Source organism: Lactuca virosa, chromosome 2 (genome assembly GCF_052849685.1).
Source record: "Lactuca virosa cultivar CGN04683 chromosome 2, Lactuca_virosa_CGN04683_v6, whole genome shotgun sequence".
NCBI classification, from domain to species: Eukaryota; Viridiplantae; Streptophyta; class Magnoliopsida; order Asterales; family Asteraceae; genus Lactuca; species Lactuca virosa.
In genome coordinates this window covers 151,145,726-151,161,833 of record NC_136427.1, presented here as the reverse complement: position 1 = coordinate 151,161,833, position 16,108 = coordinate 151,145,726, and the positions used below count along the sequence as shown (strand labels likewise).

General features: G+C 35.6%; 2 long non-coding RNA genes across 2 annotated transcripts; both read left to right on the top strand.

Annotated features, from left to right (window-relative positions):
• Positions 1-11,703: 11,703 nt before the first annotated feature.
• Positions 11,704-12,053, top strand: LOC145156562 (uncharacterized). The gene is made up of 3 exons (XR_013736799.1): positions 11,704-11,731; positions 11,826-11,881; positions 11,968-12,053. It is a non-coding gene; the product is annotated as an uncharacterized LOC145156562 (long non-coding RNA).
• Positions 12,054-12,264: 211 nt separating this feature from the next.
• LOC145156561 (uncharacterized) lies at positions 12,265-14,125 on the top strand. The gene is made up of 6 exons (XR_013736798.1): positions 12,265-12,696; positions 12,787-12,922; positions 13,003-13,262; positions 13,348-13,621; positions 13,789-13,841; positions 13,984-14,125. It is a non-coding gene; the product is annotated as an uncharacterized LOC145156561 (long non-coding RNA).
• The last annotated feature ends 1,983 nt before the right edge of the window (positions 14,126-16,108 follow it).

Below are 16,108 nucleotides of genomic sequence, written 5' to 3'. Positions count from 1 at the left end.
TGATGATGAGTGATTTATGGATTATAGGTCAGTAGTTATAAATAACTGTTGTAAGGCTTATAATGTCTTGTTTATGCTTTTGATCTGTATCGGAACATGACATCTCGAGGTTTTAATATAAAAGGAAATTATATATTTCTTAAAGAAAGGTTTTGATAAACATTATCATGTTTTATATTGGGGACCTATTCCGCAATATCTTTTGAAAAAATTTCTCTAATTTTATTTTAAAAAGCATAAATTAAATCGGTCTTTTCTGGCCGAGAAATTAGGGGATGTCACACATAACGAGTCTGGAAGACCGTCTTTTGCACATCCACCTCTTTGACCCTTATCTAATGGTAACCCGAACAAAAATCAATCTTGGAAAACCAAAATGCACCTTGAAGCTGGTCAAACAAATCATCAGTCCTCGGGAGTGGATAACGGCTCTTCACCGTTAGCTAATTCAGCTCCCGATAGTCGATATACATCCGATGAGACCCGTCCGTCTTCTTCACAAACAAGATCAATGTAACAACTCGTCATTTTCAAATCTGTAAAAGTCAACAAAAGTCAACCAAGGTCAACAAAAGTCAAACATGTCAAATAAAAGTCAAATTTGTTGATTTCTTAATTTATTAAAGTTAAATTAATAATTTTTTTATGTATAAAACATTTATTAATTAAGTGTTGCAAAATTTGGATTTTTCCCACTTAACCGAGAACCCTCGCATCTAGTCCCACCGAAAACCCTTGGATTGATCATTTGCCTCAGACCGAAAACTGTTTCCAACCGAAATCATGTGAGGACCGAAAACGTGCGAAGTCTTATCTTCTGACCGAAAATACCTTAGCCGCCTTCGGACCGCAAACCCTTCAAACATCAAACCCTCCTTGGTGGTTTTTCCCTTTTCGGCCGAAAACAGTTCTTTTCGGGTAGAGTTCCACACCGAGAACTCCCTTCGTCGGATTTTATTCTTGGACGAAAACACCCAAACCGCCACTCTTTTCTTCATATTTAAGGCACTTGTTCACCATTTCTTACACTTTTAACCGAAAATCACTCCCATTCTCTCTCAAACTCTCTTTCACTTCCAAGAACAAAAACAACCTCAAGAAGATTTTTGCTTCATTTCTCTTACAAGTATTGGTAAGTTTTTACTCCTAAAACTAGTATAATCAACACTTATATTACTTATATCATGTAAATCACACTCTATTATGTGATTAAAATTATTAGGATAATGATATCCTTCCCGTGTCCTAGCTCGTTTCTAACTGTTAGCAAAACCGTTATCACATAAAAGGTGAGTTCATACCCCTACGTTTTCACGATTTTTCACTGTTTTAGGGGGGGGGATACAAGTGTAACACAAGAAATTTGTGTTATTATATAAATGTTTTCAATATTTATTAATTGTTGCCGTTATCAGAATTAGATATATATATATATATATATATATATATATATATATATATATATATATATATATATATATTAGGATTCAACAGGCTTAGAATTGGTAATTTTACTCCATTTCCTGTTCCTTGTTTGATTGTGGGCTTCGGGTAGAATTATTTATTCGACTGTCTATTTAATCATAATTATATAAATATTGTATGTATATAAGTATAAAATGATTTGAAACTCGTTAAACAAAAATTATAAATTGTGCAAACTGTTTTAGTACCATTTGGACTTAAATGTCGAATTTCACAGAACAATCGTACAAATTTTACAAATTAAACAAAGGTTTCATTTTAGTAAAACAAAAAAATATAAATTATAATAGGTATAGTTTATGGAACTTACATATTACTTTTCAAAGCTCAGAATACAATATGAATCATATGGACTACTTTACATACTCAGAAAAACATGATAGAAAACAAACATATAAACTATTTTAAATATAATTTATGAGATATATACTTACAGTTTATTCATTACAAAGTAATTTTTCATTATTCTATACAAAATCATCAATATAGTATTTTTGAGACACACTTCAAGCACTTATTTGAGTACCAACCAAGTCCTGAAATTATAACTAGAGTTTCCTGGAGGGAGAGCGTGACACTTGTGTATAGATCTATACGAGACTAACAATCCCGCACCTGAGCTGCTTGCAACGGCTAGGCCGGCAGGACTGAGGTGACAAATGTCGTACCAATTTCGATGCCTAAAGAACGACGTGTTTAGGCCATCTTAGGTCATCAAGCATGGTTTTAATAACTCACAATTTGGTATTGAACAATATGATTAGTGTAAGAATAAGTAAACATCTTCACATAGTTTTATTAAATAATAAAACTATAATACAATATTTTACAAGTATAGCTGGTAAAACTAGATATTTACAAACACCTAGTTTTCATAGAAGTACAAATACAATACACTATTTCAGTATAGAGAAAACACACGTTTCATTGTTTTATATGGAGGATAACTACATTATACTACTTCAGAGTACAATAACAATTACACGTTTGATTACAGCAGAAAATATAGGATTTTCTGGGAAAAGATACTTACAATTTCAAAGAACAGAAAATAGATTTCAATTGCAAACACGCTTATGGACTCACCAACTTAATTGTTGACACTCTTTTCAAAACTACTTGTATTCTCAGGAAACTAGTAGACAGGTACATCCACGAGTTTTTGAGAAGACGGAGCTTCATAGACTCATGTCTTTTAACTTTTGTTACATATTTTTTATTTCAATATAGAATGATTTGAACACACATGTAATAACTTATATTTTATCAATACGTGGTTGTTGTACTTTGATTACTATTATGCAATTGTTGTGATACTGTACATGATGTCCTCCGCCCCCAAATCTTTCCACTGTTCTAATTTGGGGGTGTGACAATCAATGCTCCCCATGGTGAACTGCTCGGTCGAATGAACCCCTTGTCTAAAAGAACCTGCACTTGTGTAGACAACGCCTGCATCTCTAGAGGAGCTAACCAATATGGTGCCTTGGCTATCGGCGCCGCACCAAGAACCAGGTCAATCCTAAACTCCACCTGCCTCTCTGGGGGCACCCCAGGAAAAACCTCCAGAAATACGTCCGGTAATCCTGTACAATCGACTTGTCATCCATGGTTGCCTTACCTTTATCCTGGGTATCCATAACATAGGCGATAAATCTGGAAAATCCATGATGAAGATAACGCCTGACCCTAGCTGCTGAACATTGAATCGGACCACGCTGAGCTCTCTCTCCCTGAACCACCAACTCTCCCCCACTTGGAGTCCAGACACGCACCAACATATGCTCACAATCGATCACCGCCCCGTTTAGGCTCAACCAGTCCATCCCTATGTTAACCTTATTCCCGCGCAAAGGAATGGGAACCAAATTGATCGAATACTACTTGTTGAACATCCAAAGAGTACAACGTTGATGAACCCTCGATACCCAAACAGATCCATCATCTGCAATCTCGATGTCTAAAGGACAATCCAGCTCCCCCGGAGCTCCAACAAACCTCTTGGTAAGCGCAAGCGATACAAAAGATTGGGTAGCCACCGAATCGAAGAATACCAAGGCATAAATACTGTTCACGAGGAACGATACTAAAATAAAACACATAAATATAAGCATGAAATTCAATATAAAGAAAGAGATATGGAGAGTGGGCCTTCATGTGATCCTCAACGTCGCTGGAGCGGGTGCTATCACTGGTCCCGCTGCTGTCAAACTCACACAATGGGCCTTCATGTGGCCCTCTGATTGCAATGGAAGCAAATCGGATCAGATACTGGGGTGGTGGTTGATATGTGCATATTTAATCATATATTTTGTATAATATCTTAATACTTTTTGGCTATTTTGTCTCGGTTTATGACCAAAAGGTACTTAATTATGTTAAAATTATATTATCAGCCTTAAAGACATGCTCGAGTGAAAAAAGAAGCATAACTAGCAATTGGAAGCTTGGGAAGTAAAGTTTGAAGAAATAAAGCTTAAAAGAGGAGAAACTCGGCGATTTGGGTATAATAACTCGACGAGTCGGTGCGTAATTTTTGAAAATTATTATATATATATCGGTTATTCCCAAAACCCAAAGGATGTTGGATACGTTTGGCGACTCATTGGCGATCAGAAGGGTTCTTGAAGCTCTGGTTTTTGAGAATTAAACTTGGAAGTCAAGTTAGAAGAGATCAAAGGCAATAAACACTATTCTTTTTCTTAATCTTTTTGCATAAACCATGTTTTCAATATTAGATTTCGATTTTAGGTTGTTAATTGTTGTAGATATGAGCTAAAAGCTTTTAACTTCTGTTAAGAGTAGATGAATTTATGAATATGGTGAGATTTTGTGGCTTGGATTAATTTGATATGGTGAATTGTCTTGTTAATCTTGTTAAAGAACCTTATGTGTTGATAATAATTTTTTTCTGTTAATAACCAAGTTGTTGAGTTGCATGAACATCTTCTTAATTGTTTGAATCATATAATTTTGTGAACACAATATTGTAAGCCTATTATTAGTGAATATGAACCTAGGGTTAACTAGAAAATAAGTACATTAATGTGTAAGCATGTGTGATGAACAACCATACATGAGTTAATTGAATTGAAAAATTTAGTAAGCTAATATTACAAGTCTTACTTGATCTGAAATGAATACTAGGAAACTTGTTAGTTTAATCAATTGGCCACCGTCTGAATTAAACTTTTTTCTAAGGATTAGTAATAGTGAACATGAACCTAATCACATTAGAAACCAGTAGCCAATGATATATTAATCCATTGTACTTGCCATGAAATCAACCATAGGAATAAATGAGTCGAATCTGAACAGAAGTCTCTTTTATCATTGAATCTATTTACCTTCTATTCTCTTTAGTTGTTAATTGTTTTGCTTAAGTGTTATTTCCTTATTTAAGTTTCTATTCTTGCAAAACTAGAGAAAACCATCTTTTATTACTTGTTTTTTAATTAGGTAACTCTAGTAGTTAATCTTAATTGTTAACGTTCCCTGTGTTCGATATCCTACTTGCTTGAACTATATTACTAATCGATAGGTACATTGCCTTTTGTGTGTTTATTTTGTGTTTAAATTAGTAGGATTAAAACTAGCACATTTCACACGTATCAAGTTTTTGGTGCCGTTGCCGGGGAACGGTTCTAATAATTATTTTAATTGCTAGTGTTATCTTGCATAAAGTTAATATTTTTGTTGTTTATTTATTTAGTTCAAGTTACTAGCTTTTCTGTTTTTAAAATTTTTGTTTTTAGTTTTCTGTGTTAGTGTTGAACTCGTCGGGTCTAGTATTGAACTCGACGAGTTGGTCGCGTTTTTCAGTTTCGTTTACTGTTTCGTTTTGTTCATTTTACAGATGTTTTTTGTTTTCTTTCAGGTATTTTATGACCCGTGGATCAAATACACCTTTGATCCCACCACTTGAAGACCCGGAATCAGCTTTTAAGAAGAACAAGGATAAAATCGTAGGAGAATCTACAACCCCAAATAAGTCACCTTTTAAAAATCTCAAATCGGTCTTTGGCAAGAAAAAGGGAAAGCAAGTGGGAGAATTCAACACAACACTGAAGGACGAAGACCCTAAGAAGGACGATACCGAGTACGAAACAAAATTTGAAGCAGAAAGCTAGCAAGAAAGCGAACCCGATAACACCATGGATGACATTGCAGACATACCCATGGGCGAATACAAGAGAAGGATGCGTGACGATACCGGGTCGGGGCCTGTGCAACCCACGATTCCAACAACTGCTAACTTCGAATTGAAAGGTCACATACTCGCCCAACTTAAGGACATCCCATTCTACGAGAAAGATCATGAAGACGCATACAAGCATATCGATGAGGTCAACGACATAGCCAATTACTTCAATATCCCTAATGTGCCTCGCGAGATTGTTTTACTTCGTATGCTCCCGGTCACATTTAAGGGAGCCGCGAAAGATTGGGCAAAATCACTCTCTCCAGGATCCATCACCACATGGGCTAAAATGCGTGAAGAGTTTATTGATCAATTTTTCCCTCCCTCAAAAATAGCACAGTTGAAGAAAGCCATTGCAAATATCGAGCAACAAGCAGGCGAGTCACTCTATGAGGCGTGGGAAAGATACAAAGGCTTGTTGAGGGACTGCCCCCACAATGATCTAAGCATTCAGCAATAAGTCTACATTTTCTATGATGGAGTGAATGTGACAACTAGACAACTCCTTGACTCCCAAGGACCACAATTATCTAAATATCCTAACCCAAGGAATGACTCGACTCGAGGGACGGTGAACTCAGTTTTCGATAAGATGGCAGCAGTGATGGCTAAATTGGAGAGTTTGGATCGAAGAATGACAAAGATAGATCAATCCATCCACGCCATCCGGGTGGGATGTGAAAATTGTAGCGGGCCTCACCTTACTAAAGATTGTGATTTTTACGAGCATGTGAACCGGAAGGTGCAAGTGTGTTACTTGAGTGGCGATAGATATGATGAGGATTCGCAAAACCGAAGGAGTGGCTACCATACGATGAGTACAAGAAGGCAAAGGAGGAGAATGTAGGCTGAAGACAAGAGGTTTCTATCAAAAGGAGGAGTCGGTGCAAGAGAAGAAAATAGACTTTGAAGATACGCTCACAAGATTTGCAGTTGATGAAAGAGCAACAAGCATTAATGAGAAATCAGCAAGCCTCTATCGTCAACATTGAAAAAACAATTAAGATAATTTACACAACAAATCAACAAAAGAACACTGGGTGGACTTCCACGTAATACGGAAAAGAATCCGAGAGTGGCTCATGTAAATGCAATAACAACAAACTATGAGCAAATTTTCGTTCCTTTGAGTCCAGTCCAGAAAGAATAATCAAAACAGGTGCAAAGAAAAGGAGAAGAAAGTCAAGAATTGCAAACAGTGACGAAAACTCGATGAGTTCCTCGTCTGAAGAAAAAAATAACTCTCCTTTAAAACCATATCAGACTCCCTTGCCATTCCCTGGTCAGGCCATCCGAGATAGACAAATTGAAGAATGTAAGCAGTTTTTAGAACACATAAAGGCACTCCAAGTGAACATTCCATTCATTGAAGCAATAGTACAAACACCAAGGTATGCAAGTTTTCTTAAAGACCTCCTCACGAATAGAAGAGAGATGGAAGAGGTGATGGGTTTTGAGCAAAAGAACATCCTATGTGCACATGCAAAACCCTAAAGCTTTGGATCTAGGTTTCTCTATTGTACATGCCAATTTATCCAAAGCTTGTAAACCCTAATCTAGCGTACAACAAAACTAATTGAATATCAAATAAACAAGTTTGATGAATAACTTGATTATTGATTGTAGATCTTGAAGCTTTGAGAACCTTAGCACCCCAAATTTTGTGCCTCTAATGAATCACAAACACCAAAAGCAATTGGATGAAGCAAGAGAGAGAAGGGAGAGGGAAAAATCAGCTCCAAGACTTCTAGGGTTCAAGTGTTAGCCGAATTCTCATGCCCTAGGGGTCTTTATATAGGTGTGGAAATTAGGGTTTGAGTCATTATCCTTATCTGGTTACTTAGCCACCAAGCAGCCCAAAGATAATTTTAGAACCCTACCTTTGGACGAATTCCTAAGGCCTTATCCTTTGAATTTGTGACAACCCATTATTTTCTTCTTGAAAAGTCAACCCGAGTAAACTACAAGAAAAATACCCTTTAATGACGCGCGAACAATGACACTCGCTGATTTACGATACGCATTTTTGTGTGTCCTTAAAAATAATGTCAGTCTTCCAAAATTTGAAGGATAGAGGACACTCATTTGTGCGTGCCCTAGAATTAATGTCCAACGAAAAAAAATTACAAACACGGAAGGCACCTAAATTTAAGTGGGCGTCGTGTATAGATGTCGTTTTATAAAATTTTAATACGCGCGTCCCCTTTTGATACAACTAAGGGGGAAAACCAAATCCCCCAAAAATTCAAGTACCCCGCCTTCCCCAAAAATCGAACCTCACGATATCTTTCACGGAGTCGGCGATTGGTGGTTTACGTCTCCTCACACTCAAATCGTTGGCGATTTTAAGGTTTTTGTCCCCGATATCAAAGAAGAACTAGGGCTTTTATGCTCTGGACCTCAAAAGTGCGCACCCATGAACTAGGGCTTTTATATCGTTGTGTTCAGGAAAAACAACGATATCTGCTCTTCCTCCTCGCCATACAACTAATTCTTCGTCATTTCCTTGTTGAATATTGCTGAAGCGTGTGATGGTTAACCCTTGAAGAAGTTATGAAGAGAAGTCGTAATCTGAGGGTGCATCTTTTAGTAGAGATGGTCTGGCAAAGATCTTATATTCCCACCTATCTGAATGGTAATCTGAGCCTAAATCGACTCACGAAACATTCTCACAGAAGCTTTATCAGACATTCAAATCTCATCAACGGTTTTTCAAACCTCCAGTTCTCGCCAAATAATTCCACGAAGATTCTTTCTCCGCCTGTAATTTTCAAAAGCCCCATCATTCACTTTCTCTCTCCATCGCCGGCATAATTTCTTAGGGTTCTACAAGGGTTTCTCTCTAAATTCTTCATCAATTCAATCACCATGTGAATTGAAATTATCTTCTGGAACCCTAACTCTCGGAGTAACTCCTCATTCTCATTCGGGTAAGAACATCATTAAAGTTTATGATATGTGTTGGTTTTACATCTTAACTTTAGATTATCTATTTTGAATTTTTAATTATTTGGATTCTAGAGTTTTGTTTCTTTAACCTTTGTGTTTACTACTACTTCTGTAAACCATTATACCAATCTGTTTACAACTTTACCTACGTTTACACATGAGTCTCTCCAGTTTTTATTTTTGTTTGTTCACTTGATTTGTATGATTACGGACTCGTGCTATGACTCATAAAGTGTGAAATATTCTTATTGATATCGATTTTAGTTCCTTTTCCACTAATTGGCCACAATGAAAAGCTTCTCAATGTGCGCCTAAATGCTCAGTTGATTATAGTGAAGTGGAGTTTTGACTTTTGACAGTCTTGTTTTTGATTTCCTTAAACTTTTTTCATAATGTAATTGAAAATCAAAATCTTTGGCGTTTTTAGAGGATTATAATTTGTTGAACAGCTAAAAATGTTTGACCACATATTTCAGAAAATCTCTTTCAATAGTGATGCATTTGAAATTTGGAAGTTTTCAATTTAAAAAACGATATGAACAATAATCTTACACACGTAATCAATTCCAATCATCTCTAGGATTCTAGAGCTTTTTGTTATGTTTCAACTTTCAACTGTAGGAGATATTCAGGAATGCTTTTTGACTCTTCTTTTATGCTTTAAACGAGTCAGGCCTCTATCATTGTACTTTCCAAACACAATAAATTAATGATGATATCATCTTAAATATGTTTATGCGGCTCATAATGAAGTTATAGGATCTGTTAATAAAGTCACGTAATTGGTCATTACCATAAAAATGATCATAGAAAAATGACCAGGTAATCCAATTGTCGACCAAGACCTCCCATGTCTGTCATATTCCTAAAGGGGGTAATATGGTAATTTACACGCTTTCTGTGAAAGAAAATTAACCTTTAAATATTAACAACACTAGAGTATAAAGTCTATTGTAGGATGCTTTGACAAATAAACCATATAATCAAATAACGATTGAAAATTTTACCTAACAAGTCATAAATATTTTATTTTAGAATATATGCTTTTATTATTTGGCTTAATAGTTTATTATTGCAGTGTTAGAAACATTTATTCATCTTTTTTTTTTCACTCTAGGTGTAGGAAATTACAAAAAATAAGGAATACGGTAGCTTAAAGATAGATTTACCCGTGATCCAGTTAAAATAACTCTTCAATGTAAATTATTTCATTGTTAGACAAGTGAATCTTCATATTTCTCCCTTACTGAGGTTGAAAGGATTCGTGAGAGTTTATGGAGGAAACTTTGCTGCAAAGGTATGTTAATTATCAAGATTGATGCAATAATTTCATTATTTGATTGTGTTTTGGATGCTTCACAATTTTTACATATTACCTTTTCATTCAAGAAAAAGGTTTTCACATAATTTAATTTTTGTGGTTTATAATTCCACATAATGTGTTCGATGTAATGCCGGATTGAGATTATTCATATTTATCTTACCTAGATTCAAAATTTGATCCTTACCTTTTCAGTCATGGTCAGTGTAATGGATTTAAGAAGTCTTTAAATTTCAAATTAGGCAATGGAGTATATCAGGTATAAAAGAACAGTATCTGTTGAGGAGGTAATTTTGATGATGATTTTGTGTGGGTATATATAAACTTAATGGTGAGTTAACTTTTTTGTGATACCCAAACTTAGATGTGGATCCAAAACTGTTTTGGTATTAGGGGAGAAGTATATGAAGGTCGTTTTCAGTCTGCCCAGTAATAGACCCTTTGATATTGTTGAGCTTGTAATCAGGAGACAACCTAGGAGGTAAGGGTAATCATTTTCTATTATGGAAAAGGGCATTATGGGTAATTGGCAGATATGGATGCTCAATATAAAATATGTTGTTACTTGGTGTGCATGTTGATGGTCAATTTACTGGATTCCCCAAATCAAGAGAAGATTTTAAAAGTCATGTAATAACAAAAGAAGAATTAGTACCAGATATTGATCTTGAAACGGTGGAAAATGGCAGATGACTACTCGGGGAGTGACTTGTAGTTTATTATTGTCTCTCTCTCTCTCTCTCTCTCTCTATATATATATATATATATATATATATATATATATATATATATATATATATGTGTGTGTGTGTGTGTGTGTGTTTCGTTACTAACAGTTGTGTTTTTTGTATGTTGAAATTACAGAATCTTTCTTTGGCAGCTGCAAATCATCCAATAAGAGAAATTTTGGAAAATGAAAAGAAGGTTTGGTTCCTTGACGGTTATTAATTACAATAAAAACTTTTATATACATAAATTGTCTAACTTTTTAAAGGATGTTAAAAGGGTTAAGACCATCCTGTCCCTATACATTACTCACTTTTTTTTTTTTTTTTTGCTTTTTTGTAGGTTGATTGACTTCAACATGTGGTTATATGTTCGTCTTCCTCGGGTAAAAACCTTTATGAATTAGTTTAATTGCTTTTATTATCAGAGAACTTTTGATTTCCTTTAAAAAATCAACTGGTCATAAACCTCATAGGATCATATTCTACAGGTATCAATCATATCACTTTCTTCTTTTTCCTGCTAAAACTTGCAGAAAGTTTCTCATTGTTGTATTACCACAGGGATGGTTTGAGTGAGGGGTAGTTTAGTAAAGTCTTGATGAGTGAAATGGATAAAATCCGGAAGGTATATGCCACCTGTAACATTCATTGTTCCTGGCATAGTTGGCTTCATACTGATTGATGTTGGAGGGCAGACAAGATTCACCAAAACATTTAGTGCTAGCATAGTATCGAGTATCTCCTGATTACCCCAGACATGCTTGAATAGAAACCTCCATCCACACCCACGAACCAGAGAGCCATTATGTGTGAGTGAAGAGTTTAACTCTGCATTTTCAAGTAGAATTGAATAAGGTGTATGCTGTTAACATCATGATTGAAACATTAAAAGGCTATACACTTTATTTAATGTTAGTTTCCCAGATTGGAACATGGGTGCCTGTTTATATGGGTTTGAGGGTTTGAGCTTCTTCAAAGCCGTGTCATTGCTCTGTTTGTTGTTGGTGCTTCTCGCGTCTTCCAGATATGCTTTGGAGTTCATTACTGGTATTTTTCTAATTTTCTATTCCTCTAATCTTTATACATACACACACCTTTTACCTTTGTTTCTTGAACTTTTGAGTATTCTTTATCTGCATAGGTATCTTGGACACTGTATAAGTTATGCGGTTGTGGGGTCCGTCTTACTTGGCACAGGTAAATTATAAATATTATTATTGCTACTAGAAAATAAACTATGAAGAAGCTTTACTTTTTTTACTTTTTTTTTTTTTTTTTTTTAGTAGCTTGTCACATGGATTGAGCATCTTTCAAGAGGGTTATTGTGGTGGGAAAGATACTTTAAAGCTTGAGACAAATGCTGAGTCATCAAAGGTTTGTTTTGTACAATGTACATATCAACACATGACTGAATGATGGATTATTTTCGTATAAAAAGAATTTCATAATTGGTGTAGGGACCAGAAGGTGAAGAAAGTGCTGCACCAAGCTAAAGATTGTTGTCCTCTGAAGGGTAATTCACTCCTATATATCATCATCTTCCTCTTTGCTTCTTTTACAGAATTCCATTTGATTTTAGATTCCAATTCCATTCCAGACTAAGAATGTAATTGATTGATTGATGTAGGGAGAAACTGAATTCAATGAACCTTCTGTTGTACTTGTACATGGTGCCAGTAGCTGTAGTGATATTGCACCTGCAAGAAAAGATATCAACATTGTGTGGTACCTACTTTTCAACTCTCCAATGACATATTGTGTAAATTTGACCAATTTCTTGGTTACTAAGCACACAAGCTCCTTAACTCTCCAGGTCTCATTCTTTGAAATTATTTGTATATTATATAAGTATTAATAATAGAATTTGGATCATGTGTTGGGAAATGCAAAAGGAGCAGTGGCTGTTGCGGTGTCGATTTTGATATTCAAGAATCCGGTGTCGGTAACATGGATGCTTGGATACTTGCAGATGGTGAAGAACATGGTGTATGCGGTAAACAGTTACAATATAGGTAAGTTATAAACAATTTGTATTTTTTAATTTTTAATATATTGTGTTTTGTTTATTTATTTTTATTACATTTATGTTATATGCTACACAGGGAAGAAGAGTATTATACTTGAGGTTAGTAGTGGACAAAGGAGTTGCATTGGAATCACTAAATCCTCCAAAAGTGGCAGAAAATCCGGATTGGAATCAGCATCTTATGTTCTCAGAAACCGGAAACAACAGAACAGGTAACAGTTTTGGTCCCTGCAACAGTTCTGGTCCCTACGGTTTTGGCCCATTTATAGTTTTTGTCCCTCTCTCTCTGTAGCTAGTGTGGTATTATGACTTCCTTCTCCCATTCTTTCTGCCCTCTATGATGAACCTCCCCCAACCTGAAATGTGGGAGCAATGGTGGGTACTAAATCGTCATGGTCGCGATTAAGAAGCAAACTCAGAACAGCGTTGCTGGTGGCTACCAGATCGACCATGGTCAATCAGCCCAACTTTGTGAGTATGATACAGGCTTTGAAGAATGGATCTTAGGTTTTGCTGGATGAACTCAATCTCGCTCCTCAATCTGTTCTAGAGGTTTGACTTTTACTTATGTCCTATTAATTTTCCTGTCGAGTTTTAAATTTTGCCAATATCTATACTAACATATTTGTTGAAATAGGGTTTGAATGCTATTTTAGATCACCGAGCAGAAGTTTTTATACCCTTCATATTTCAGAGTTTATGCTTGTCATTGGCCCCACAATTGAGTTTACAGAACTTTAGGACTCAAGTAGATGAAGACCAACAGGAACTAAGTGTGTAAAGGGATTATTGGTCCTACCCAGTATGAACTTGTGTTTGCAGGTTCATCCAAAAGTGTCAAATAGATCATCACGATTTGTATAGGAGCTCATCTCCATGATCTTATTCACTGTTGCTATTGGCTTAATGTGGTAAGTGTTTATCTTCAGTTATATGCACATGCCATTTACATGGGTTTGCTTAAACCCAACCCATCTATTTTGATACCTATACAGTTGGTGGAAAAGCATGTTACATGATAATATTTTTATTTTTCTTTTAAATTATTCTTGAAATATAGTTGATTTTCCTTGTTCAGGGTAATGGGTCCTGCTGCACTTCAGAAGTATATTGGTGGTTTAGGTGGTATAGGTTTGTGCTTTCTACAAATGTTCAAAAAGTTATATTGGTTTAGGTGGAATTGATTCCAATGTGTTTTCTGAAGTTTGTAGATTAATTTTTTTTAATCTTTAATAATCAAACTCTTGGTTTAATGTGTTTGTTTTAATGGCAGTCGTTGATCGAAGGAAACCAAATTGAGGAAATATATGATATGGATGATTTTTTTAACATGATATCTGAAACAAGAAGGTGCCCCTTAATAGCAATGTAGTATTAGGTTATATAGTTAGGGAAAACCTCTTAATAACAATGTACAATCAGACCCCTTAATACCAATGTATTACAATTTTTAGACATGATGTTATTGGATGAAATTGATTGTTTTGGTATCTATTTGTTTCTATATTTTTGTATTATGCGTAAATGAGTATCGTAAAGAGGCGTCGTAAATTCATATCGTAAATGGCTGCTGAAGTTTATGACACGCAAATATGTGTCATCTTCATTTATGACAAGGGCTTTAATGATACGCAATGCATGTCATAAATGCGCGTCGTAAGGTTACGACACGCAAATGCGTGTCGTCTTCCTTTATGACAGGGCCTTCCTTGATACGCATTGCGTGTCGTAAATGAGCGTCGTAAATGCGCGTCGTCTATAGACGACGCGCAAAACAAAAGCGTGTCGTCTCTCGTTATGACAGGGTCTTTCTTGACACGCATTTGCGCGTCGTCTGAGCGTTTTACGACACGCATTGTGCGTCGTAAAAGGCTGTTTTTCTAGTAGTGTATGTCAAAGTTAAAACTTGGGTCAACTAAAGTCAACTTAAATCTTATTTTATCTTGAATGAGTTGATTAATATTTTATTTTAAGTGTTTACACCTTGTATTCAAGGTGTTGTATGCTTAATGAAGTGAATCAAGTTGGACCGAGAAACCCATGCGAGACCAAAACCTTCAGACCATACACTTCGGGCCGCAAAAGGTTCACGACCGTGAACTCCTCAGACTTTGAACCCTCACAGCCGTAATCATGTTCTCGGCCAGCACTGCCTTCGGACCGTAAATGAGGTTCACGGTCGTGAACCCTTCGGACCGTGAACCCTCGTATATATAATAGGGTGTTTCCATTTTCTCTTCATTTTCTCATATTCTAGCCGTGAACCACCCTATTTCTCTCAAGTATCATCAAGTGAAAGCTCTCTTTCCACTCCAAAAACGTGAGTATCTCATCCCTCTTCTTGTAGTCCCTTTGAAACACTTGATTCTAGCCTAGATGCAACACTTCTTTTCATGTTCTTCATGATCTTCAAGAGTTGACGGCCGTGAACCCTTCATGTTGGGCCGTGAACCCTTCATCTTGGCCATGAACACTTCAAGTGTTCTTCATGTTCTTGGGCCGTGAACCCTCCTTTGGGACGTGAACTCCTCTTATGTGGCCGTGATCATCATTTAACCTTCCATTTGTGGTTCTAACACTTTATTGAAAGTGTTTCCTACTTTTTAGAGTTGTTTCCCTTACTTGTAGTAGTTATATACACTAATTGTATGCCTATATATGTCCATATATGCGAAATAGGATCCATTTGTGCTCGGGACTTCACTTGGCATACCAAACATCCTATATCATATCTTCAATCAAATCTCCAACATCAGGTGAGTTCATACCCCTATAATCTACCTTTTAAATTATTTTAAATGCTTTTAGGGGGGGAATACAAGTTGAACAAAATTTAATTATGTTAATAATTGCATGTGATATCAATCACATAAAAGATTTCCTTATGCTTTTAAGGATTACAAAATACTTCCATATTGACTTAAAGTCATGCGAATTCTTTTAAAGTAACCTAAACTCTTTTTAGAATATCGTTAAACTCTTTTAAATGTTTTTATAACTCTTTAAACTTATAAACTGTCAAATTCATGTTCATATATGTATAAGTATATAAATAAGACTTAAAGGGCTTAGGACTAATGAGTTGCCTTATTTCGTTTTCCTTGTTTGGATGTGGGCTTAAGGTGGGGTTATTTGTCCGAAGGCTGTTTCCTTCTTAATTATATACATTATACATATGGGAATATAAAAGGTTACTGCAGTCGGTATCATTACCTTTGTATCATTCTGAGCAAAGGGGTACATTCCGGGGAGATCATACTAATCAAATAGAACATATAAATTATAATAAGTATAATTTATGAGACAATCGAGAAATCTATTTTCTAAATAAGTTTACGAGGTCGAAACTACTTTGTCAAGAAAAGGGTATAATTCTATCTTTACTCAAACTAAAATGT